Source organism: Hyaena hyaena, unplaced genomic scaffold (genome assembly GCF_003009895.1).
Source record: "Hyaena hyaena isolate Hyena2069 unplaced genomic scaffold, ASM300989v1 scaffold_149, whole genome shotgun sequence".
NCBI classification, from domain to species: Eukaryota; Metazoa; Chordata; class Mammalia; order Carnivora; family Hyaenidae; genus Hyaena; species Hyaena hyaena.
Window position 1 is genome coordinate 2031787 of NW_024080781.1, and position 25805 is coordinate 2057591.

General features: G+C 36.7%; 1 long non-coding RNA gene across 3 annotated transcripts in view; it reads right to left on the bottom strand.

The window, feature by feature from the left end:
- The window catches only part of LOC120236223, an 80426-nt gene that overhangs the window by 34745 nt on the left and 19876 nt on the right, over window positions 1-25805 (bottom strand). For all 3 annotated transcript variants that reach the window (XR_005529605.1, XR_005529607.1, XR_005529606.1), the window contains 2 exons: window positions 15194-15259; window positions 10297-10349 (listed from right to left, as the gene is read on the bottom strand). This is a non-coding gene — a long non-coding RNA (uncharacterized LOC120236223). The remainder of the gene's footprint in view (window positions 1-10296; window positions 10350-15193; window positions 15260-25805) is intronic.

Consider the following 25805-nt stretch of genomic DNA (forward strand, 5'->3'; position numbering starts at 1 on the left):
GCATTCTAGTCAAAGAGACAGAAATACATAAGTCTGCAAATGTACATCTCTAAATTACATAATGTGATATTAAGTGCTATGAAAAATAAACAAAGCACATTGTAGAAGTAATGTTATGTGACTTCTGAGCTTGAAGCTTCTGCTTTTGGCCTATGGAAGGCTTTCTGAGACGGCCAGGTAAAGAAGTCAGTCTAGCAGATAGGAGGATCAGAGGAAAAGGAGATTCTGGGCACCCCGCTGATAGCCAGCATTATCCATTGGATTAAGGAACATTCTATCTGGGGTGCCTGGGTGGCTTAGTCGGTTAAGCGTCCGACTTTCGCTTGGGTCATGATCTCACGGTTCGTGGGTTCGAGCCCCGCGTCGGGCCCTGTGCTGACTGCCAGCTCAGAGCCTGGAGCCTGTTTCAGAGTCTGTGACTCCCTCTCTCTCTGACCCTCCCCTGCTCACGCTGTGTCTCTCTCTCTCCTAGAAATAAATAAAACATTTAAAAAAAAAAAAAAAAAAAGGAACATTCTATCTGAAACTTTCCACTGGAAGCTGCCTCAACAGTGAACTCTGAAGAAATCACTAGAGGAACTGCCCAACTTACCCATGGAGTCATGAGAAATTACAGATCTTTGTTACTTCTAGCAACTAACTTTTGGGGAGGTATTTATTTATTTATTTAGAGAGGATGAGAAGGGGAGGGGCAGAAAGAGGGAGAGAGAGAGAATCCTAATCAGGTTCTCCACTGTCAGCACAGAGCCTAATGTGGGGCTCAAACTCACAAATTGTCAGATAATGACCTGAGCCAAAACCAAGAGCCAAAACCTGAGCTTAACTGAGCCACCTAAGCACCCCCTTTTGGGAAGTTTTTTTACACAAGAGTAGATAACAGAAACAATAAGAATAAGAGATAGTTACCACTCAAGAATGATTTCTGGATCACTGACATAAATGATGGGCTGCCTATGTGGTGCCATTAGCTAAAAGGCAAAACTTGAAAACAAGGAAATTCAGAACTGCATCAGGATGGGAAAGTCTTTGGCTATCTTAGATGAGGGCAAAATTTAATTACTGCTTATTTTGATATCAATGTTGAAAGGCCAGATTTAAAGAGAACATATGTTTTTTCCTTTAGAACTTGAAAAACTTGAGTTCTCAATGAGATAGCTTATTAGTTTGAATGTATTTTTAATTAAAGAGTAATTACTAATCAGTAGGTAACTGTAAATGTTCATCAGATCTTTTTCATGTTTTGTTTTGTGTTGTTGGAAAACAACAGGGCTAGAAAGGGTACAACGATAAGTAGAAAGGAATGGGGAGACTAATACTAAGAGGAGAAAAAATGGAAACAGAGGGGCCTAGGGAGAAGACAAAGTTTGCTTTTGTTAACTTTTATGCACTTGTATAAAAGGCAGCTGTCCACAGAACTGTGTTTTATCATCCTGTTTATTTTGCATGATGGATGAAAAAAATTATTTTAAAGAAAAGATTGGATTTTCATAAAGTAGCCTTTATTCTTAGGAGCTATATATTCATTCTAGAGTTACTATCATATATTTTGTATGTGAGAAAGACCTGTGTGTTTTTCTGAGTTATAGTTACCATATTAGGTCGTAAATGAGTGGGGGGAAAAAGTCTTTGCCAAATATGTTAATTTTTCCCCAGAAATTTTATCTAATTAATATTAGTTGTTACATAGTTGTAGTCATTTATTTTAGATACAGAGAAGGATATTTCATCCTTTTATTGGCAGCAAAATTCATAGAAATGGCTTATAACAGATTAATAGATTATCCTTGACCACATGACATAACAAACAAAATTCAAAATGAATCCAAAGCTTTTGTGCAGCTTCCCTCCAAACTAAATTTATATGGAAACTCCTCCAAAGAGGGGACAAAGATAAAAATTAAGAGCAAATAATGAAATAATTAAGTCTATTGGTTAGTTCTATAGACTAAGTATTTGTGTCCCTCAGAATTCATATGTTGAAATCCTAATCCACAGTATGATGGTATTAGGAAGTGAGGCCTTTGGGAGGTAATTAGGTCATGAATGGGAATAGTGACCTTAAAAGAAGAGAGAGCAATGTTTTTTCCCCCATTTTCTCACTCACTCCACCATGTGAGGGGATACAATGAAAAGATGACCATCTGTAAACCAGTAAGAGGGACTTCTTCAGTGAGAACCCAACCATCCTGACACTCTGGTGTCAGTTCCCAAATTGTGAGAAATAAATGTCTTTTGTTGAAGCTACTCAGTCTATAGTATGTTTGTTATAGCAGCCCAAGCTAAGACTGTAAGGTTGTCAAATAGGAAGGAAGCAATGACATAACCTCAGTTTTTAGAAATTGCTTTTGACATAGGCATTTAAATAATAGAATTATCAGTAGTGCAAATATTAATCTTGTTTGAAGAGTGTTTTTGATACCTGTTGAATAAATACTAAAAGGAATGTGAACTTCCATTTTCCTCCCAAGGGGCAAATAAAGTACTCTGGTATAAAGAAGCAGCTACATTTCTTGCTACAGACACAGGAGTGTCTATATTATAGCCTACCATAATTGGCCATATTTAATATTATGTCTGTGTAAGTCTTCCCTACTAGATCTTTAAAGTAAGGCATACTTTTTCCTCATCTTTATGTGTCTGACATTACCTGGTACAGAACCACATACAAATGAGATGAATGAATAAGCTGAAGTCATGCATTTTCTTTCTCAGGTCTTAGCTCATAGCACTAGTAACAGTTATAATTATTGTTATTAAATTTGAGGATTACTCCTTAGTGCCTAAGCCCTCCAGTAGACTGGAAGCTTTGTTGGGGCATGCATGGTGTTTGACTAGTTCATCACTTATTTCCAGGACAAGCACAATGCTGGTGTATGTTGGCTTCCCAGTAAGTATACAATCTACCATAACTGAATACATGAATGAATAAAGAAACACAGCTTCAGTGTACTGTCTGTCTCTGAGAAGGAAGGGCCCAAAAAGTGCCTGTTCTCTATGGATAGTAAATCTCATTTTACAACCTTTCTTTCACAGTGACAGTGTCAGCTATCACATCTTTCTGTGTGTTATTTAATAGCCGAGTTCTGGAAAATCTGAAGATTCTACTGTCCGATGACCTTTCAAGGGAATAAAGTAGGGTTGCCTTAAAATACAGGATACCTAGTATAACTGGGTTTTCAGAAAAACAATGAATAAGTATACTAGGAAGTATAGTTATATTTCATTTAAATAAAAAAATATTGGTCATTTATCTGAAATTCAAATGTCACTGAGTGTCTGGCCTTTTTATTTGCTGAAGCTGGTAACCCTAGTGTAAAGCCATTTCCTATTTAGGACTAGGAGGGCTTTGTCTGATCTGGAAACTCATCTCCAAGTTCAGCATCCTATTCCTGTTTGGGAGTTTTGCTTCCTCCACACAGGGAGTGAGCGCTTAGAGAACCAACAGATTCCCTTTCTACATGACTTTTTTTCTTGTAGGAGCCATGCAGAGACTGTATTTGCATGGCTCTTTTTTTCTTGGATATATTTGGTCTCGTAAAATATTATCACATGAAGTCATTCCTACTGAAATGTAAATGACAGATAAAATTAAGTTGTTATTTCCATCAGGAACATTTATGCTGTCCATAGGTAGCACCAAAATAAATAATTAAAAAATTAATTTCAAATTGTGGAATTTTAGAATTTGAGTTGTTATTGGAGGTGGTTTTAGAAGTAGAAATTGCTTTGTTTTCTTGAAATTAAGCATTTGGTGTTTGAGTGCTGTAGCCTCAGAAGCATGCACATGTAAACCTGGGGTTTAGGCTCCAGAATCTTGGGAAAATCTTGGGTCATAAGGAAAAGAGATTACTCTAAATTATTCAAGGCTCTTTATCCTACCACCAAAGAGGAAAAACAGGCTGTGTCTAACTTAAAAATAAACAATTTTATGGAGTGCCTTCCCTTTATTAGTGTTCCTTCTGCTAAGTATTCTCACATGTCATTCTTGGAAAAAGTTTGGTGAGATGGACTATATTATGTCCAGGTTTTAGATGGAACAACTGAAGTTCAGAGAGGTTAAGTGAGTTGCCCTGATTCAGAGAGATGGTAAATGGCAGAGCTGTGATTCAAGCTAAGGGTTTTTTGACTTCCAAGCCAGTGATCTTTGTTATACCACGGTGGCCATCCACCCCCTCAGCCCCCTCTTGGGAAGCCCCAGGATCCCCTTGAAGCTGCTTATGGGTATGGCCTAGGGTGTGGTTGTTGGGTAGTAAATGCCCCGTGGTTAAATGACTTTTCATTGCAAAGTTTTGAGAAAAAGCAATAAAGCCAGATTATTTCAGTGTCAGAGATGGGAAAATGATTCAGAATCATATGCTGTTAGGCAACCTAATTTGGTTGAAGTTGGATTGCTCTTTATTCAAGAGTAAAGCCATGATGGAGGGTAAACAGATCACGACACCACAATTGAGATCCATTTTAAAGACTACTGGGTAAAGGGGAAGTGAAGCAAAATTGTGATGTAAGAGAACTTTGTCTTTGGTGCCCTCTCACTGACCCTTTAAGGCAACTTCTTTCTTCTTTCTTAGCTCTGCAGAAGCTGGATAACAGTTTATAAAGAACCTGAAAGATTGCTTTACTGTCATGTTAGCTTATAAGTGCTCAAAATGGACAGTTTTCTTAAGATATGAGAACTTTCAGAAGGGATGTATGAAAAAGAAATGAGAAGGTGAGTTTCTAAATGGTACCATCCTTGTAGTTCAATAAATAGGTGAGGGAGTCTTTTGGGGTGGAATACTACTGGAACCATGCTTCCTATGCAGTACCAGAGAAAAGTGACTATGAATTAGAATTAGATACATTATGTCAAGTGTAGGTTAGTATTATTTAATTAGTAATTTGAATACAGGACCACATGACTTAAAGGCTGTAGAAATATGGTGGAAATCATCAGCAAACTTTAAAATATGGAGTTAAGTGCTATAAAGAGTAGATGAGTATTTGGATCAGCGGTTAGTTATGCCTGAATATAGTAAACTGATGTTATAGTTCCTAGATTAAAGCCATAACTTCTAGCAATGAAACAACAGTAAGAAGCCTTAGAAATTAAGAACAATATTCATATAGAATTAGAAAGACAGAACTATGCATCCAGTTGGAGAGGTTTTTACCTTAATTTGGCCATACTATGCTTTTCAATATGCATTAGAATATAGGCATATCAATAGGTATATTCCTTTTAAGTAGTTAGGAGGAATAAATTACATGGACCTTACGTCAATATTGAATAGACCAAGCTGTTTATATTCAAACCTTAAAAGCTTGTTTTTATTGGCAGTAGAAGATCGTTAAATATTTATAGCAATAATAGTAACCCATTTCTGGAATTGGAGAACCACTTTTGGAATTGGGAACTTTGCCAGTGACCTGATACTTAAAATTCTGTACATGCAGATAAGAGAGTAGGCCAGAGGGAAGGAGGTATGTCTGATATATTTGGTTAGGAATATAAGGTAAATTGTTACCATTAGTGAAATGTGCATCATATATTGAGAACCCCTGAACTTGAACTGTTGTCATAGATGGTTTCTAGCTCTTTAAAATCTTCTGTTTTAGAAGGAACGGCAAGGAGGGCAGATAAGAGCATGTAGCAGTTTTAAGCTATTTTGATGGCTTTATCTTTTGCTCATAATCTGACACATTTTAAAATAGTCATTTTGGGCACTGTTGAGAATAGAATATAGGAAGCAAGAACTGAAGTTGGCAATATAGTTAGGAGGCTCTTATAATAATCAGGTGAGCATGATAAGTCCTTAGACCAGCGTAGTGGCATTTGAGGTTGTAAAAGATCCTGAATTTATGTTGAAACAGAGCCAGTAGGTGCCCAAAAGAACATGAAGAGATACTCAAATCACCAATCATCACAGAAATGCAGATATTAATTTATATCTGTCAGAATGGCTAAAATCAATAATAAAAAATAACAAATGTTGGTGAGGATGTGGAGAAAATGGAATTGTTTTGCACTGTTTGTGGGAATGCAAATTGGTATAGCCACTGTGGAAAACAGTATAGAGGTTCCTCAAAAAATTGAAGGTAGAATCACCATATGATCTAGTAATTCCACTACTGGGTATTTATTTACCCAAGGAAAACTAGAACACTAGTTTTTAAAAGACATATGCACCCCTATATTTATTGCAGCACTATTTATAATAACTAAGATGTGGAAGCAACCTAAGTGTCCATCAATAGATGAATGGATAAAGAAGATGTGGTGTGTATATATATATATATATATATATATATATATATATATACACACACACACACACAATGGAGTGTTACTTAGCCATAAAAAAGCATGAAATTTTGCCATTTGCAACAACATGGATGGACCTAGAGGGTAAAATGCTAAGGGTATAATGAAATAAATCAGTTAGAGAAAGACAAATACCATATGATATCACTCATATGTGGAATTTAAGAAATAAAGCAAATAAATAAAGACAAATAAAAAATAAAACTCTTAAATATGGAGAAAAAATTGGTGGTCACCAGAAGGGCAGTGGGTAGTGGGGTGGGTGAAATAGAAAATAGGGATTAATAATATACGTTTCTTGATAAGCACTGAGAAATATAAAGAATTATTGAATCATTATATTATACATCTGAAATTAATATAGCACTGCATGTTAATCATACTTGAGTAATAATAATAAACAAAAGCTAGACCCAGTAGGATTCTTGATAGAGTGAATAGAAGAGATTAAAAGAAAAATCAAGAGTAACTACAGATTTCTTCTTTGAATAACTCTACAAAGGATGTTGCCACTATTATGGGGAAGTCTGTGGAGGAGCAGTGTTTTAAAGGTAAGGTTTGAGGAATAAGGAGTTCAGTTTTATTCATATTAATTTGAGATTGTTATTAAAGTATTAACTAGGAAGTTAAAAGGTAAATGGATAAATAAGTCTGGGTTTCAAGAACTTGAGAGAGAAATTTAAAACTGTCAGTGAAATAAGCTATGAAACTGAATGAGATCACCCAAAGAATGAGAAAAGTTCTAGGATTGGGTCTTTGGGCCCTCCAGCATTCAGAAGCTGGAAAGATTAGGAGGGACCCCTAAAGGAGATTGGGAAGAAGTAGTCAATGAGGAAGGAGAAGAATCAAGGAAGAGTTTTATCCTAGATACCAAATGAAAAAAAAAAATGTTTCAAAAAGCAGAGTGAGATCAACTGTCAAATGTTGGTGGTCAGCGGGAATGAGGACTGTGAATTATTTGATTCAGCAATGTGAAAATCATTGGTTGGCTTGATGAATTGTTTCAAGTGGAGGGAAAAAGGGGCTTGCACTTAACCTTTGCAGTCCACAACAAGAGTACTATTTGCAGCCTATGCACTATATCTACATTTAAAAAAATTACAAATCAAAATAGCAAGTAACAGGTGTCTTGTAATCACAGGGCAATAGGGATGAGGAAAAGGCCAAGAAAATAGCAGAAACATTTGCCCTGGTGTAGTCTCGTCACTGAACCATTGTCAGAAGCCACACCCACACACCCAAACTTGGTAAAAGAAGCAAAGGACTCGTCCCCATCTTCCCACGAAGGACTCGTCCCCATCTTCCCATCATGCTGGCAAACATGCAGGGGCTTGGCACTCTTTGCAACATGCACTGTGTGTCTCCATTCTTCCTCTCCTCAGAGTGCAATCACTGACAACAGCCTTGTCAGTGGGATAATAATACATAGGCTGTTTAGCTTTGGGGTTATCAGGTGTCACAGGAGTCTTCTGGGAACAGAGCTGCCTTAAGGTTTATGAGATGGAGCAAACCATGAGTCCTGTGGGGCCCAAGGTGGGGTATAGCTCCTTCCACTGAGAGAAAGGAGGTCCCGAGTCTCAGATACCTTGTTGTTTAGAGTGAGCTCTCAGTCATTTTTAGGCAAGCCTCATTTTGTACTGAGCTTTTCTATTACTTGTAGCTGAATGCATTCTTACTGATTTATAGGCATTCAATACGTATTCATAAATTGGCTGAATGAATAAGAAAACATTACTATGACATAATATATAGTCATTAATAAGGGTGAATCATAGGTATAAAATGATGTTTACTATGTATATGTATATATATATATGTGTGTGTGTGTGTGTGTGTGTGTGTGTGTATGTGTAAATACATTTAGTACCTGTGTAGGATAGGTGCGTATGTACACAGAGAAATATGCATATGCACATATATCTTTATCCCTTTTCAGTCAATACACTGCTTTGCTACTAGCAAATACTTGAATGCTTATGGAATGATTAAACACTAAATTAATAGCTTAGAGTCTTCACCTAAGAAGGAGAATAGGCTCAGATCCTCATATCAATCATTGGGCTCACTCCAAATTTCAAGTTGTTCAGACTGCCAAATAACACCTTTTCCTTTAAGACCCTAAATATTTATTCCAGGGCCTCTTTCCAAATTCCTGCTCAAAGCTGTTATTTTAGTTTTCTTCTCTCTGCTAGTGTTCATTAAGTACTTTCGGAAGAAGTTCCTCATTTTTCGAATCCATTGAGATTTGTGTTTAGCAGGGCCATTTCTAGTGATGGCTTTAGACTCCTTTGTTTGCTTTCTTTATTCTGCTGCCTCTGAATATAACCCCTACATGCTTCTGTGGCTCCCCATTCTCAGCCTTCAGTTTTCTTTTGTAAAAGCTTTTATTTTAATTCCAGTTTGTTAACGTACATTGTTATATTAGTTTCAGGTGTGTATTGTAGTGATTCAAAACTTCAATATAACACCAGCACATCACAAGGGTACTCCTTAATCCCCATCACTTATTTAATCCATCTTCCCATCCACCTTCCCTTTGGTAACCATCAGTTCTCTATAGTTAAGAGTCTGTTTCTTGGTTTACCTCTTTATTTCTTTTCTTTTCTTTGTTTTACTTTTCTTTTTTTTTTTTTTTTGCTATTTGATTGTTTTATTTCTTAAATTCCATATATGAATGAAATCATATGGTATTTGTCTTTTCTGACTGACGTATTTCACTTTGCATAATACTCTCTAGCTCCATCCATGTCATTGAAAATGGCAGATTTTATTCTTTTTTAATGGCTGAATAACATTCCATTATATATCACCTCTTCTTATCCATTCATTAGTTGGTGGGCACTTGGGGTGCTTCTATAATTTTGCTATTGTAAATAATGCTGCTGTAAACATAGAGGTGCATATGTCCCTGTGATTTAGTATTTTTGTATTCTTTGGGTAAATAGCCAGTAGCATGATTGCTAAGTTGTAGGGTAATTCTATTTTAATTTTTTGAGGAATATCTGTACTGTTTTCCACAGTTTCTGCATCAGTTTGCATTCCTACCAACAGTGCATGAGTGCTCCTTTTTCTCCACATCTTTGCTAACTCCTGTTGTTTCTTGTGTTGTTGATTTTGGCCATTCTGACAGTGTGAAGTGATATCTCATTGTAGTTTTGATTTGCATTTCCCTGATGGTAAGTGATGATGAACATCTTTTCATGTATCTGCTGGCCATCTGTATGTCTTTGAAGAAATATCTGTTCATGTAAGACCTAATTCTGAATCCTAAACTCAGCTTTCACTAAGGCTTAGGACACCTAAGGAATTACAATGTAGACAAGAACTTAACACTACCTCAGTAGTCACTATTCTAGGTCAGGCTTCTTAGAGAGTGTTCCTTACTGGCCACACTTCCCCTGAGGCCCTGTAGGTTGCTTGGAGGGAAAGAGGGCTGTAGGGTGGGGAGGTGGCAGCGGTGGTGAGGAGCAAGGCTGGGGGCAGCTTCTTTTCCCTAGACTTCCCCTTCAGATTTCCTTTTCTTTCCCTTTTTCTGTGGGCCACATCAGAGCTCCAAAACTTTCTATTGAAAGCCTAATCTGAAGGAAGGAAAACATTAACACGAATAGCCAAACACACTATAACAAACAACCTCAGGCCCTTAGGCCTCAAAGATGACTGCCTTTTATTTATATCATGACACAGATGGATTATGGATTTAGTCTTGACCATCTGCATTTATGTGCTTCATTGCTACTGGGCTTTCTGAGAACAAAGTTTACCTCTGCATTGATTGTCCTTTGCCCTGAACAAATATTTACTGAGTTTGTACCATGTGCCAAACACTTTACCAAGTATTTGGGATACAGTGGTAAGTAATAGATACAGCTCCTGTTTTCGCAGAACTCGCATTCTTACAATTAAAAGTCTGAACACAGTAATTCCTTATAGACAAATGAGAGAGTTCCCCCAAGAATCAAGACCAGTTTCTACTCCAAAATGCCGAAGCTACTTACTATCCTCTTAACAGCAATTTCTTAAGTCCTCTGCTCAGGTCCAGGTACCATCTCTAGGAAAAGAAAATGGTGCATTGATACATTAATAATGAAGAATGTTTGTGAAGTAAATCTCTGAATTGTGTCATAGGTATGTAATTAAGCCCAAGTAAAGTATGTCTAATCCAAGCTCCAAGGAGAGAATGTTTCAGATCCACTTGGGAACTTACAAGCATGCACACAGCATATACCATATGCACACCCCACACACAGATGTATACCCAAAGACACACACATACCACTCCTACTCCACTCCATCTCCCCTTCTCCCCTATACAGGGGCCACCCATACTGCTGAAATTTCAAAAGGGAGCATTAGAACTGGGGTCAGGTTAGGAGGGAGGCAGGGAATCTGTTACGTTACAAAAGTGACTAGAAAGCTTAATCATCTATCGGATTTGAACTCTAATTCAGTAGAAAGATCAGTTGATTGGGAATTTAGACAACTTGTTTAGAGGGATGGTGACCATGTTTTCTGTAGTAATCTATAAGGCATGGGAAGATATGCCCGCTTGATATCCCATCTCTCCATAATTGTACTGCTTTACCCATCATGACCCATATTTCAGTTATAATTACAATTGCTTGCCCAAGTACAGAATCTTGTCTGTATTCCCTAGACCATATTCACAGGAGCTATAGTGGAAGTAAGTGTCCTTTTTTCACTGAAGGCCCTGGAAAATCTTACATATAGTACCGCGTAGGAATTCCAGAGATTGTGATATTATGTAAATTGCACATTTCTGCATTTGCTAGAATGTAAGTTCTTAAAGATTTTTCCTTCAAGTCTCCAGTTGGTATTTCTTCCCTAGGTTTGAGAAAGGTCAACTCTGGCCAAAGGAAGAAAAGTTTGTACCCCTTGATACCTTCTCTTTGTCAAGCAAATTCCATATACTGGAAATTTATGTGTATTCTAATGAGTCTCACCTCTCATCAGGTTCTAGTTCCTAAAGCAGGAGAGAGCCAGACAAAAGTCTAAAAAGCAGGCACACACTGCCAAAACCAGGGCTTTATTTTTTGCCCAGAGACATTGAATTAAGAAAGTGCAGTCCTGTTGCATATATGTCTTGGAACACATTCTTGGCCTAAAAATAACCCTGGCATGACTGGGTTATGGAGCATCTGATTCCTTTCTGGGCCTGGTTTCTTTCAGGAATCACCTCATCAGCTGTCTGTGGCTTTGTCTTAGCCAGCTTGATGATGGCACCAGCTGCACATAATTAGTTTTTATTTTTCTAATTAAAAATATTTTAATTACAATTACAGAAGACGATATAATAGATGATTATTTTTCTAGCACCCAGGTATAACAGTTCTTTCAGTCTGTCCTCTTTTTTGATGAAAAAATTATAGATACACCTAAGGAAACCTCCTCCTTAAACCCTTTCCATTCCCTCAGTCCCAGCAAGAGTCACTATCCCCAAAATGCTGTGAATAGGCATGTTTATTATTTTCATTATGGGTGTTATGTATTCTAATAAATAATATCTGTTTTGTATCTTAAATGGGGTTAAATTTAATGAGATCTCCGTGAATTATAATTAATATATTTTTAAAGCATAGGTTTAATTAAAAAGTGTTCTTCTTATTAAAAGAAGCAGAATAGTCTTGATTTTTTCATCATATAGAATGTTGTTGCTTCAGTTAAATGGGACAAGAAAATAGTAACAATGCCCATTTTTGAAACAAATTAAATCACATCCAATATTATATTTATTTGTATATTTAAAAATAATTGAATGCAAGGGGAAAATCGATTCTTAAACAACAGTAAAGAAGTATGCTTTTCCTTGCTGTCAAAGAACTGATGAAATGATTAAGACCTGAAGACTGCTCTAAACGATTGGGAAAGTGCTTCATAAGAAACTTCCTTGTAAGACAGCAATATGGATTTAGGTTTGAGAAATCCAAAATGCATATTTGGAAAAACCTATCATTCTGGAGCACTTTACAGTTGCTTCATGATCTTATTAGACTGCAAAGCATGAAACAGAGTAGAGTAACACGTAGTCTACTTTGCCACTAGGAAAATTTTATTACTATTAGATATATGAGCATTTTTGTAATGTAAAATGCAGATAAAGTCATGCTGCAATAATTTAGAAATACTTGTATGCAGAATAAGAAAGACTAGAAAACAGGGCTTCCCACTTTAGCTCAGGTCATGGTCTCACGGTTCATGAGTTCCAGCCCACCATTGGACTCTGCATCGACAGTGTGGAGGCTGCTTTGGGTCCTCTATCTCCCTCTCTCTCTGCCCCTCCCCAACGTGCACACACTCTCTTTCTCTCAAAAATAAACACTAAAAAAAAAAAGACAGCAAATGATTTGAGTTCATTGTTTCCTCTTCATTTTTTTAAATTTAAAAATCTTGTGTGTATATTTCTCATACAAAATGTAGCAGACATGGAAAACCATGAAGAGTAAATAAATTGCCACAATTCTTTCATTCTGAAATAATCACCATTAACATTTTTTACAGTTGACATATTACGAGCATTTACTTATGTAATTATTCTTGTATAACCTCATCTTCTATCATAATTTTAAAATTATAAAATATACGATTATTATAAAAAATTCACAACACACACATACTTGCATTAAAAAGTCTGTTCTTAGGGGTGCCTGGGTGGCTCAGTCGGTTAAGTGTCCAACTTTGACTCAGGTCATGATCTCACAGCTCATGGGTTCAAGCCTTGCATCAGGCTCTGTGCTGACAGCTCAGAGCCTGGAGCCTGCTTCAGATTCTGTGTTTGGCTCTCTCTCTGCCCTTACCCCGCTCATGCTCTCTCTCTCTGTCTCTCAAAAATAAATATTTAATTTTTTTTAATGTTTTATTTATTTCTAGGAGAGAGAGAGAGAGAGAGAGAGAGACAGCGTGAGCAGGGGAGGGTCAGAGAGGGAGGGAGTCACAGACTGAAACAGGCTCCAGGATCTGAGCTGGCAGTCAGCACAGAGCCCGACGCGGGGCCCGAACCCACGAACCGCGAGATCATGACCCAAGCGAAAGTCGGACGCTTAACCGACTAAGCCACCCAGGCGCCCCATCAAAAATAAATATTTAAAAAAATCTGTTCATAGATGCCTGATTGGCTCAGTTGTTTAAGCATCTGGCTTTGGCTCAGGTCATAATCTCATGGTTTGTGAGTTTGAGCCCTGCTTTAGGTGAACTTGAGCCCTGCTTCTCTGTCTCCTCTTCCCTTCCTGGGATTCTCTCTCTCACTCTCTGCTCCTCGCTCACTTGTGCCCTCCCTATCTCTCAAAAAAAAAAAAAAAAAAAGTCTGCTCTTGACTACCACTTCTCGTGTAACTTTCATTCCACTGTTTCAAACACTGTTTGAGACAGTGTTAGTATATACTTCCAGATACATTCTATGCAAACCTTTTTATTTTTTTAATTAAAAATTTTTTTGTAATGTTTATTCATTTTTAAGAGAGAGAGAGAGGGAGTGTGTGTGTGTGTGTGTGTGTGTGTGTGAGCAGGAGAGGGGCAGAAAGAGATGGAGATAGAGAATCCAAAGCTAGCTCTGTGCTGTCAGCAACAAGGGCCAATGGGGCTTGAATCCACAAACGGTGAGATCATGACCTGAGCTGAAGTCAAACACTCAAATGACTGAGCCACCCAGGCGCCCCTATGCAAACCTTTTAAAAACAATGGTTTCCCTATTCTGCTCTTCTGTTTTTCATTTGTTTACGTAATAATTGTGGCAGACTGTTACGTTGGTAACCCCCAATGAACCATGCTTTCTGGAATCCACACCTTTGTCTCTCACACACTGTGTCTTGGCTTGGCCATGTTGTCTGGCTTTGGCCAATGAGACATTAGCAAGCCTGAAACAAGCAGAGACTTACTAAGAACTTCCACAGTGGGGCTTGACCTCTTAGATTACTCCCTCCTGGAACCCAGCAGCCATGTCGTAAGGAAGATGGTCTGGCCTTATGAACAGAAGCTTTATGGAAGGGAATTGGTGCCAACCAGCAGCAAATGACAGATGTGTGAGGGAGGTCTTCTTGCCAGCTGAATGGAGCAGACATTCAATAGACCCACTAAATGGGGCCAGCTAACACCAGAAGAAACAGGAGAATACTTCCAGTCAATCCACAGCATATTGAAAATAATAAGTAAAAACTTTATATTTGAGTGGTTTTTAGGTAGCAATCAATAACTGAAATAATATGTCAGTTCATTTTCATCCACCTCATCTTTTTCCACTTCCACTTAATATTCAATTATGTGAATATACAACCATTTATTCAATTCCTACTTGATAGACTTTTTGCTTGTCTGTAATGGACAATATTGCAATGGACATCACATTTAACACTAAGGCAAATATCTTGATATACAACTTTTCATGTATACCTCTGAATATGTTCTTAGAGTAAATTCCTAGATACTCTGATTCAAAGACTAGTCTGTTTTTAAGGCCATTGATAGATTTTGCCAAATAGTTCTCAGGAAGAGGTGAGATATCTTTATTTTTCAGAATGGGTATACTGAACATGAGAAAAGCCACATTTAATTACTGACAGTCAGTTTAGACTGTGATCTGATTACCTCATAAATTACATGGATTGAGGAGGTAGAACTTATTGTGAATAAACAAACAAACTTTTTAAAATGTTTGCTAGAGGGCACCTGGGTGGCTCAGTCAGTTAATTGTCTGACTTTGGCCCAGGTCATGATCTCACACAGTTCATGAGTTCCAGCCCCACATTGGGCTCTGTACTGACAGTTCAGAGCCTGGAGCCTGCTTCATATTCTGTGTCTCCATCTCTCTCTGCCCCTCCCATGCTTGCCTTCTGTCTTTCTCAAAAATGAAAAAAATTTAAAAAAATATAATAAATAAAATACCTGTTGGAATGAGGATCCATCCAGATTCAAAGCATGCTTGGAGTTGAAATTTCTGTTTGGCAATATCTGTTTAAAGAGTTGAAAGGTCAGAGGGGTTGTGAATTTGTCTGACCTATTTCACAACAATTTTTCAATATCTAGTTTAGTTGAAGATGTATATACCTTTTATTCCAGAAGTTTTGCTTCTAAATGTTGTCTAGGGAAATTCTCATGTGTTAGCACAGGTATAAAAACATTTTGAAAAATATTACTTGTAATGTTGAAGCAATTCTGTTTGTCAATAGGAAAATGGCTACATGGTTGTATAATGATACAAAAGAATTATGCAAATGTTATTAGCCTTCTATATCAACATGGGTGAATCTTACAAATATAATGATCATGAAAAAAAGGAGAGAAAGAAAAAGCAAGTTGCAGAAGTGTTCATACTGTGTAAAATTATTTATCTTTAGTTTTGCAAACATAAAGAGACTATGATATATGTTGTATACATACAGATGGAGTAAAAGTATAAAACATATATGGGAATAAGCATACAATTCAGAGTAGTAGTTAGGCTATGAGGGAGCGTGGGATGTGTGATCAGAGATCAGTTCTTAGAGGATTCTAAAGTTTTGGTAATATGCTATTTCTTTTTTTCCATGAATATGATATTAGCACTTTATAATATAGTATGGCAAATCTAGACTTCAGATAAATGCCAAACGTTACGCATCCCAGTGTCTTCAGCATATTTTATGCAAATAGTTGTTAAGCATAACAATTCTAATTTCAAATGAAAAAATTCATGATGTGTGTTTATTATGTTTAATGATTGTGTATCCTAGAAGGTATCAACGGTTATCTCTTGCTACTAAAGTTGCTGTCCAAGGTTAATTGAAGTTTCAATTTATTAGATGAATATTGAGAAAATAAAGGAATCTGTTCATGGCTCTTGATTGATGCCAAGTGTGTTCTACCCACAAGGGGATTTATTAAACTATACATTATGTAGGCAATTTAACATGTCATTGTGCCTGCTGTCTGCTTTGAGAGTTCACAGCCCAGAGTTTCATGGTTGTATCTCTGATACTACTCAGTTCTACACAGAAGCATCTCTTTTCTTTTGTTGTATATTTTCTGTTAGAGGTATGTTTTTTAGACATGTTAAGCATTCCATATAAATTATTTAATGTGTTTTGGGACAAAAAATATATCTGGCTTTCTAATGGGTTCCCCTTACACTATATGTAATAACACTTATTAAGAAATTCTTTTCCTTTTGAGTTTTTCTTTTCACCTCATTATATTTATGTCTTAAAATCTGATGTGACTAGTAAGGTATTTCACAAGTTGGTATGCAGGTACCTAGGCTATATGTTGTATTATTTTACACACATTTTGTAGGCTTTAATTATTCTATATGTACACATTTTAAAGATTGTGTTGGGGATGGCTAATGCAGGAGGTAGCAAGTATCTCTTCTATGGTGTAATATTTCTTCATGCTGTGATGGGGAAAATAAAGGTGATGACTGGGGAATCCCCAGTCATATGTACAATCAATTCTTTGGTGGCTGGTCCCTGCTGACTGGCAGAGGAATCCCCAGGATTTTGGAAATATTTAGAATATCAAGAAAGTTTTCCAGTGGATAGGGCCTTTTCTCACTTCCTTTAAAGCACTTCCTAATATCTCTGTAGCATGACAATGCATTTTTTGGCTCAACTGGGAAAATAATCTATGGTTCATGACTTTACCCATTGAAGAGTCAGTCCTTCACTTTCCTATATGAGGAAGTGATAGAAGGTAGTGTAGTATAATGGACAGAACATAGATTCTGAAGCCATACCATTTTAAAATCAGATCCTAGCTTCTCTTCCTGTAAGCTATATCAAGCTGGGCAAGTGCTAAGTTGCCCAGTTTTGCTGATTTGTTGTGAAAATCAAATGAGATCTCCTTTACAAAGTGCCTGACACAAACGGGCACAGTCATAGTTTGTTTGTTTTTTTTTTCTCCTTAAGGCATCTATGATTTCTGCATCTTTTTAGTTATATATGTAACCACAGAACTGAGCAATTATATTAAACAAACATATTGATAGTAATACCCTAAAACTAAACCAAGGATTCTCAGAGTATTTGTTTTTTTTGCTTTTGTGTTTTGTTTTGTTGTTTTTCTTGGCTAAACATTAAAATAGTATGCTAAAAGAATCCATTAGGCTACTCTTTGTTGAGTGAGGTGTTATTTATCAAAACTAAGGACTTTCCCCTGATAAGTAATTGTATAATAGAGGGTTCTTTATATTAGAACAGATGAGTACATGTTTTGGTATTTGTACCTTCTCTTTGCAAATTGGTGTTTATGATGAAGATTTCTTTTAACTGGAAAAATTATAACATTTAGATCCATTAGAATTTAAGTGGTCTTTGGAGGCCAGCCTGAGCTTATCATCGCTACTGTTCCTTTGCCCTCTCCATAGTTCCTCAGGACCTTCCATGGGAGGGTGATCCCTGGAGTCTCCTCACAAAAAGGTTTGGTTGATTCATCATCAACAGCATCCTTTTTCTGCCTTCCCTCTCCTAACTGTGGGGGCTCCTAGAGATTTTGTACACTAGTCAGCACACTTGCTGTCCTCTTCATCTTGCTACAGTTTTAAGACTTGAGGAAAGAAAAGTTACTCTTCTTTGGAAGGAATTTATACTCTCCTCGCCTCCTCTAAGCCCCCCTCAGGTTTTGTATCACAGTTTGGTCATTGTGTCATGCCCTTCACAGCTGCTGTTCTGCTTTGATCCCTGTTACAAACTTGTTTGACTTAAATTAATTACCTTTTTTAGGAAGAACTGGATAAACAAAAGTTTAATAGAACCCAAAGAAGGTTAAGCTTCTTTTGGCTTAACACATTTGGATCACAATAAAGTTGAATTAACTGGCTTTTTTACATGCACAGGGAACTTACACAAACATAATTCTTGAAGCACCAATGTAAACTGTGATAAAGCAGAAGAGAAAGCACCAAAAAACAAGACACTAATCAGATAAACAAAATTCCATTATTTTGATTTTCTTTCCAAAAATCCTGGAAGGCTAGCTCAATCCTATCTGGCTTATAAACAAAAGAAATGTACGTTAATATCTCATAGCACACACTTTTTCCATTTCTGCATCCTCTGGTTAGAATATCATTTGTGATCTATGTTTTCATTCTTCCTTGTTTTTTTTTTTTTTTTTAAATTTTATTTGATTAGCTAACACTGTGTCTTCCCTTTATGGTAAAAATTCCAGTGAAGGAAACTAATCATGAGATGAAATGAAAGCAAAATGGAAAAGAATGACATATGTGGCCTATTTAGCAAACTAATAACTAACAGTTCCTCATATTTAATGTCAGAAAACAGTTGGTTTCACATAAATACATTCTTCAAAAAATGAAGAGAGCTATTTTAAGCACATTATTCAGAATATTTGTTAAATATATCTTAAATTCATCTCTTTCACAGTGTAAACTTCAATGAAATGTTTTCTTGATAACTCAAGGGAATATTTATGAACCTGAGTTTCTCTTTAGATCATACTCTAGGGTAGCCACTGATGAGGTTTTGGAGTGAGAGTGGGGATCCTGAGCCAATGGCCCCAAGAAAGAATTCTTGAGACATGTTTGGTGCAAAAAGGTGATTTTTATCAAAGCACAGGGACAAGATCTGTGGACAGAAAGAGCTGTGTTATAAATGTGAGGGGTGACTGATTATATACTATGGATTTGGAGATGGGTAAGGAGAAAGGGAGGTTTCCAAAAGGACTTTCATATGCTAAAGAGGATTCATAGGCTACTGGAGGCCTTGTTATTGTTGAGCTAGAATTATTTTTCCCTCTAGTAAAGCATTAACATTAAGACAAGACAGTTGAGAGTTTCTTGGAAGAATGTTTTACTTTGCCTAGCTCAAGTATTTGTCAATGGGCTGCAGGTTATAAAGAAATGTAATTTTAATTTTATCTACATTTTCTTCTTGTCTTTGTTTCTCATATCACTATGGAGGGGAGGGTGATGTCTATGTCTGTGGGTTTCTGGAGGTTAAGCTATTGATTAAATGGCCTTTCTCATGTAATTCATTAAGACTTTTGTAAACTGATAGAGACTCTTGTCCTGCATGACTGTGATCTCTCTGTTAACCATTTGTTTTTTCCTTTCCTATCTTCTTGGGTACCCAGGAGTGCCTGAGGAATGTCACACATATCCTACCTGGGGGCAAGGGGAAGGGGTAAGGAGGGGTTGGTAGGGGCTGTGGTCTACAGGGTGTTAGTTTGTGCTTTGCCCTCAGCTTGCCTTTGACTCCTTCATCATGATTAGGGTTTTAGAACTCAGGTCTGCTTTTCATAGATCTCTTTCTCCTTAGTTGTCTCTCCAATGTTAATAAATGTTTCCCAATATGTAGAGGCTAAAAAGAGACAAGTAACATTTATGATAATTTATGATGCTTGCCTATGATGGAATATTATTAAAACTGATTAGTTTTAGATGAATATTTACTAAGTAGAAATGCTCATGATGAAACAAAATGTGGAAAAAATAAAATACAAATAGTGTATGGACTTGGATATCAATTTATATACATAGAAAAACAAAAAAAAATCAAAGCAAAAAGTGGATAATACTTGATGGTGGTATTACTGGAGATTTCTTTATTTTCATTTCCAAATTTCCTAATATATATTATATATTTACTGTATCCTGTCCAACATATGTATTCTGAGATATACATATATGTACTTTAAACAAACAGGCAGCTCATATCCACATATTACTACTACTACTAACACTTACACAGAGTTATTACTTTTGTTAGTATCTTGAAATGTTAAATCAACAATCTGTTGAAGACAGTCCTCCATGGGTCTCTGTACTGCTATCCATCTTGCTGGGAATGCCAAGAATGCAAGCCCCTGACAGCTCTTTACCTGGGTCACTTTTCAGGATTGTGTTTGCTGTGACAGCCTTGGGAATGAGGTAATATCTTGCTCTGGGACAAAGAATAGGCTTGTTTATACAACCTTACATAAAGCAACAACTCCCCCAGGCCAGCATTTCTCTTCTGTAACACAATACACTGTGTGTGCAGGCATCCATCTAGGCAAATCTGCAGTCACTGGGGACTTGGATTCAGGGAACTGATCCAACAGTGCTGACACTCTGGCTACTGCCTTTACTGTGAGTAATAAAGTCTTTTTTCTCTGACCCAGAGATCTTATGTCTTTTGTCAGTATACATGAAACTGTGGCAAGTTAAGTTGTTAGCTGTAAGTAAGGTAAGATCTCAGACTTTTTACATTTCTTGATAAAACTGCATTATTATTCCCATTATATAGATGAGGGAAGAGGAGAGGTTAAGCAGTTGGCTTGAGTTTATGTAGCTGGTAATCGGTGAAATTGAATGTGAAACCTGGCAGATAAGCTCCAGTGTCCAGGCTCTTAATTACTACTGTATACCGTTACTTTATAGCAGCTGAAACTAGGTACTTTGGGAGTTCAAATATCTACCAACTGCACCATGTGGTCAACAATCCCGCAGAATTGGAGTTTCTAAAGAGTTGCCATATGGTGGTGCTTCTTCATCTGCAAGTGTGTAGATGTGGCAAATTGTCACCATGAGAGCCTTGAAAAACAAATCATAGGGTCCTTCTATTCCTATAAGGTAAACTAACTGTAAAAGCAAGGGTTTGGGATAAAAGTAGAAACTTTTCTATCACCTTTATATTTTGTATTATATTATTATATGGTTGCCATTTGTAATACCTCTGTTAGTGACTAAAAGTAGTGCTTCTCAAAGAAACAAGGAAAAGTTATGTTTGGATCTCATCACTGTCAGTTATCCTGATTATCAAATATGGAGGTGAGTCTCTTTATGACTTCAAGGCAGTCACTAGGTTGAGTTTTCAGAGCTTGACTCTGAATGAATCTCCAGTTGTGCTTGGATTCAAGGTTGCTGTATTATATAATTCTTGAAGGTGCCATTGACATGCATACAATATGAATGGTCTCTTCTAGAGTTGTGTGAGATACAGTTGTGTGAACTTTGAGGCAGTCCACATAGAGGGGCCTCACTAACAGTGGGCTTAAAGAAGACAAAACAATGTAAGTAATATATAATTTTTAGTTAATGCTGTCTTGACTTTGAAATAAAAGGATTTTGTTGGAAAGCCCTTCTGATTGAACTCTTTTAGATTTTTTTCTCCTTGCTTTTGATTTTCAGATTAGGATTCCATAAAATACAAGTTATTCATATTAAAATATTATAGGGAGATCCTGATTTGTTGAATCTGGGGAAGGGGTTGGGATGCTACATTTTAAGTAAGTTCCCAGATGATGTTACTAGAACTGGTCCAGGATCCACAGTGGATAGCAACATCAGCACTTCACAAACTTATCTGATTTTAAGAATCATGTAGGCAGCTAATGTTTAAAAATGCTTTCAGGCTCCACCCTTAGAGATTCTAATTAGACAGCTCTGGAGGATAACCTAAGCTTTTTTTAAATAAGCAACCCAGGTCAGTTATCATCAGGAAAGTTTGGATATACTGTTCTAGATCAGTAGCTACTAAATTGGCTCTGCTTTCTCTCACAATAGGGCTTGTTAAAAAAACAAAGAGGTGTCTGTAACTGGAAATTAGGCCCAAGTATCTGTTAGGGGCCTAAGAAATTGTTACTCCCACAAGGGCAGGAACCAAAGGGTTTTTTTTGTTCCTTGCAATAGCTAAATAATTTAGCACAGTGTCTGACAAAGTGAATACTCATAAAATATTTTCCAATTACCTAATTCTAGGGTCCCCACAATCTAGCCCTGGATTAGTCAGAGCTCTTGTGATTTCACGTGACAAAAACTCATCTTAAACCAGCTTATGCCAGAAAAGGGAATTTTGGGGGTTAACAAAGCAGTCTAGGGTTGTTTTGATTTTAGGTGTAGTTGGACTCAAATGTTTAAACTATATTATCCGGTAACAAAATTTCTTCCCTCCCTCTTCCTCCTTTCCTATCTCCCTCTCTTTCTTCCTTCTTCCCTCCCTCTCTTCCTTTCTCTTCTGTCTCTTTCTCTTTCCCTTCCTGTCTTTATTTCTTTCCCCTCTTCTGTTTCTTTTTTTTCCTTCTATTTCAATGCTAATTTCCTTTGTATTTTCAGTAGGATTCTCCATGTGGGAGAAGATGTACAGGGGCATCTCCAGGTCTACATGGTCCTTCAACCTTAAATGTCAATGGAAGAGAGAGTTTCTTTCTCTGATAGTACCATCAAATTGCTAGAGAGGAATCTAACTATCCTATTCCTGTATATGTATATATGTTTAGCAGAGGGGATGCTTTGATTATTGAAATCTGGAGTTAATTCTACCCAAACCATATGGATTGAGGAAGATTAAATGGAAAAGTGGGGGAAAGTCATTTGCAGTTGGGAATTGGTATTGCGCAGGCAAATATATGTCCACTCTACGCTCAAATCTGTATTCCCAGCCTCATTGTGTGGCCTATGACTCAGTGGTGTATGACCCATCCCGAACTAGTTGCTGATCTGTGACTATTCTGCATCTCTCCCTTTTCCTAAGGTTTTCTCTTGGTTTAAGATTTCCTAATAATGTCCCCAACACCTGCCAACTTATTGGTCATGCATCATTCATGTTATTATTCAGTTAAAATGATCTTTCTCTTTAAATCCTACTCTTTGGAAATTGTGGTAAAAATCACTTAACATGAAATTTATTGTGTTAATCATTTCTGAGTGTACAGTTCAGCAGTGATAAGTATATTCACAGTGCTATGAAACAACAATCTCCAGGACTTTTTCATCTTACAAAACTAAAATTCTATACCCGTTAAATAACTTCTCATTTTCTACTCCCCCTTTTCTCTGGCAACAACAATTTTACTTTCTGTTTCTATGAATTAGACTACTGTAGATACTTAATATATGTGGAATCATACAATATTTGTGTTTTTGTAACAGACTTATTTTGCTTAGCATAATATCTTCAAGGTTCATCAATGTTGTAAGCATATGACAGAATTTCCATTTGTAGACTGAATGATATCCGTTGTTTGTATATACCACATTTTGCTTATCTGTTCATCTATTGATAGACACTTGGGTTGCTTCTTCCTCTTGGCTATTGTGAATAGTGCTGCTATAATGCAGTCATATATAAAATCTTCTTTAATTCCTCCCTCTTCTCTTTCCTCCATGGAAAGGATTTTTCCCATTCTTATGAAAATATTGGTTCTTCCCATACCACAGTCTCATCCTACCCATGCCTCTCTGTACTTCATGGTACATTGATAACTTTTAAGGTGAAGCAGCTATGGGATTTGAACAGCATCTGTATTGCTCTTTACATATGCTTGGACAACCATTCTTATAGATTCCTCACTAGTTGCAAGATTCCAGAAGAGAACGCTGCTCCAATTATGTAAAGGGACAAATATTTAAGACTGTCTATCACAGTTCTAGTTTCATATAGTATCTGAACATTAAGAAATAGTGAATAAATGAATACGTTCAAGGGTCCTATATAGCTCCCTGTATAGATATCACTCCCGGAACAACTATGATCTAGTCTTTTCAGTTTTAGTTCCTAAGTGACTCTCAAATCTGTCCACAGCTCTTCATATTGACAACTGCCAACTTCAATAGCCTATTTATGTGCTTTTGCCTTTATTCTGCTTCCCACTGTGGTAGCCAGAGCCCAAAGATGTCTATGTCCTAAGTTCTGTAACTTGTGACTATATTAGGTTATAGGCAAAAGCAAAGGAGAATTAAGACTTCAGAAGAAATTATGGTTGCTACAGGAAAAAAGTTTGGAAAACCTCCAAATGTGTGGAGGTTAAAGAACATCCTACTGAAGAATGAATGGGTCAACCAGGCAATTAAAGAATAAATTTAAAAATATGTGGAAACAAGTGAAAATGAAAACACAACAGTCCAAACCCTTTGGGATGCAACAAAGGCAGTCCTAAGAGGAAAATACATTGCAACCCAGGCCTGTCTCATGAAACAAGAAAAATCCCAAATACAAAATCTAATAGCACACCTAAAGGAACCTAGAAGCAGAACAACAAAGAAACCCCAAGGCCAAGAGAAGAAGAGAAACAATAAATATCAGAGCAGAAATAAACAATATAGAATTAACAAACAAACAGTAGAACAGATCAATGAAGCTAAGAGCTGGTTTTTTGAAAAAATAAACAAAATTGATAAACCCCTAACCAGACTTCTCAAAAATAAAAGAGAGAGGACCCAAATAGTTAAAATCACAAATGAAAATGGATTTATTACAATCAATTCCTCATAAATATAAGAAATTATCAGGGAATACTATGAAAAATTATATGCCAATAAACTGGACAACCTGGAAGAAACGGACAAATTCCTAGACACCAACACACTATCAAAACTCAAATGTGAAGAAACCGAAAATTTGAATAGACCCATAACTAGTGAAGGATCTGAATTAGTTATCAGAAATCTCTCAACAAATAAGAGTCTTGGGCCAGATAGCTTCCCAGGGGAATTCTGCCAGACATTTAAAGCAGAGTTAATACCTATCTTTCTCAAGCTGTTCCAAAAAATAGAAATGGAAGGAAAACTTCTGGACACATCCCATGAAACCAGCATTATTTTTATTCCTAAACCAGACATAGACCCCACAAAAAAGCAGAATTACAGGCAAAGATCCCTGATGAACATGGATGCAAAAATTCTCAACAGATACTACCAAATGACTTCAACAGCATATAAAAAGAATCATGATCAAATGTGATTCATTCTTGGCCACAGGTCTGGTTCAGTATTCAAAAATCAATCAATGTGATACCTCACATTAATAAAAGAAAGGATAAGAACCATATGATCTTGTCAATAGATGAAGAAAAAGCATTTGACAAAATACAGCATCCTTTCTTAACAAAAACCCTCAAGAAAGTTGGGATAGAAGGTACATACCTAAACAACATAAAAGCAATATATGAAAATCCCACAGCTAATATCATCCTCAGTGGGGAAAAACTGAGAGCTTTTCCCCTGAGATCAGGTCAGGATGTTCACTCTCACCACTGTTGTTGAACATAGTGGTGGAAGTCCTAGCATCAGCAATCAGACAACAAAATGAAATAAAAGGCATCAAAATTGGCAAAGAAGTCAAACTTTCACTTTTTGCAGACGACATGATTGTTGTCTTACAATTGCAGCAAGAACCATGAAATACCTAGGAATAAACCTAACCAAAGATGTAAAAGACCTGTATGCTGAAAACTATGGAAAACTTATGAAGGAAATTGAAGAAGACACAAAGAAATGGAAAAACATTCCATGCTCATGGATTGGAGAAATAAATATAGTTAAAATGTCAATACTATCCAAAGCAATCTACACATTCAATGTAATCTCAATCAAAATTGCACCTGAATTCTTCTCAAAGCTAGAACAAACAATCCTAAAATTTGTATGGAATCACAAAAGACTCTGAACAGCCAAAGTAGTATTTAAGAAGAAAACCAGAGCAGGAGGCCTCTACTTCAGAGCTGTAATCATTAGGACAGAATGGTATTGGCAAAAAACAGACACATAGACGAATGGAATTGAAGAGAGAACCCAGAATTG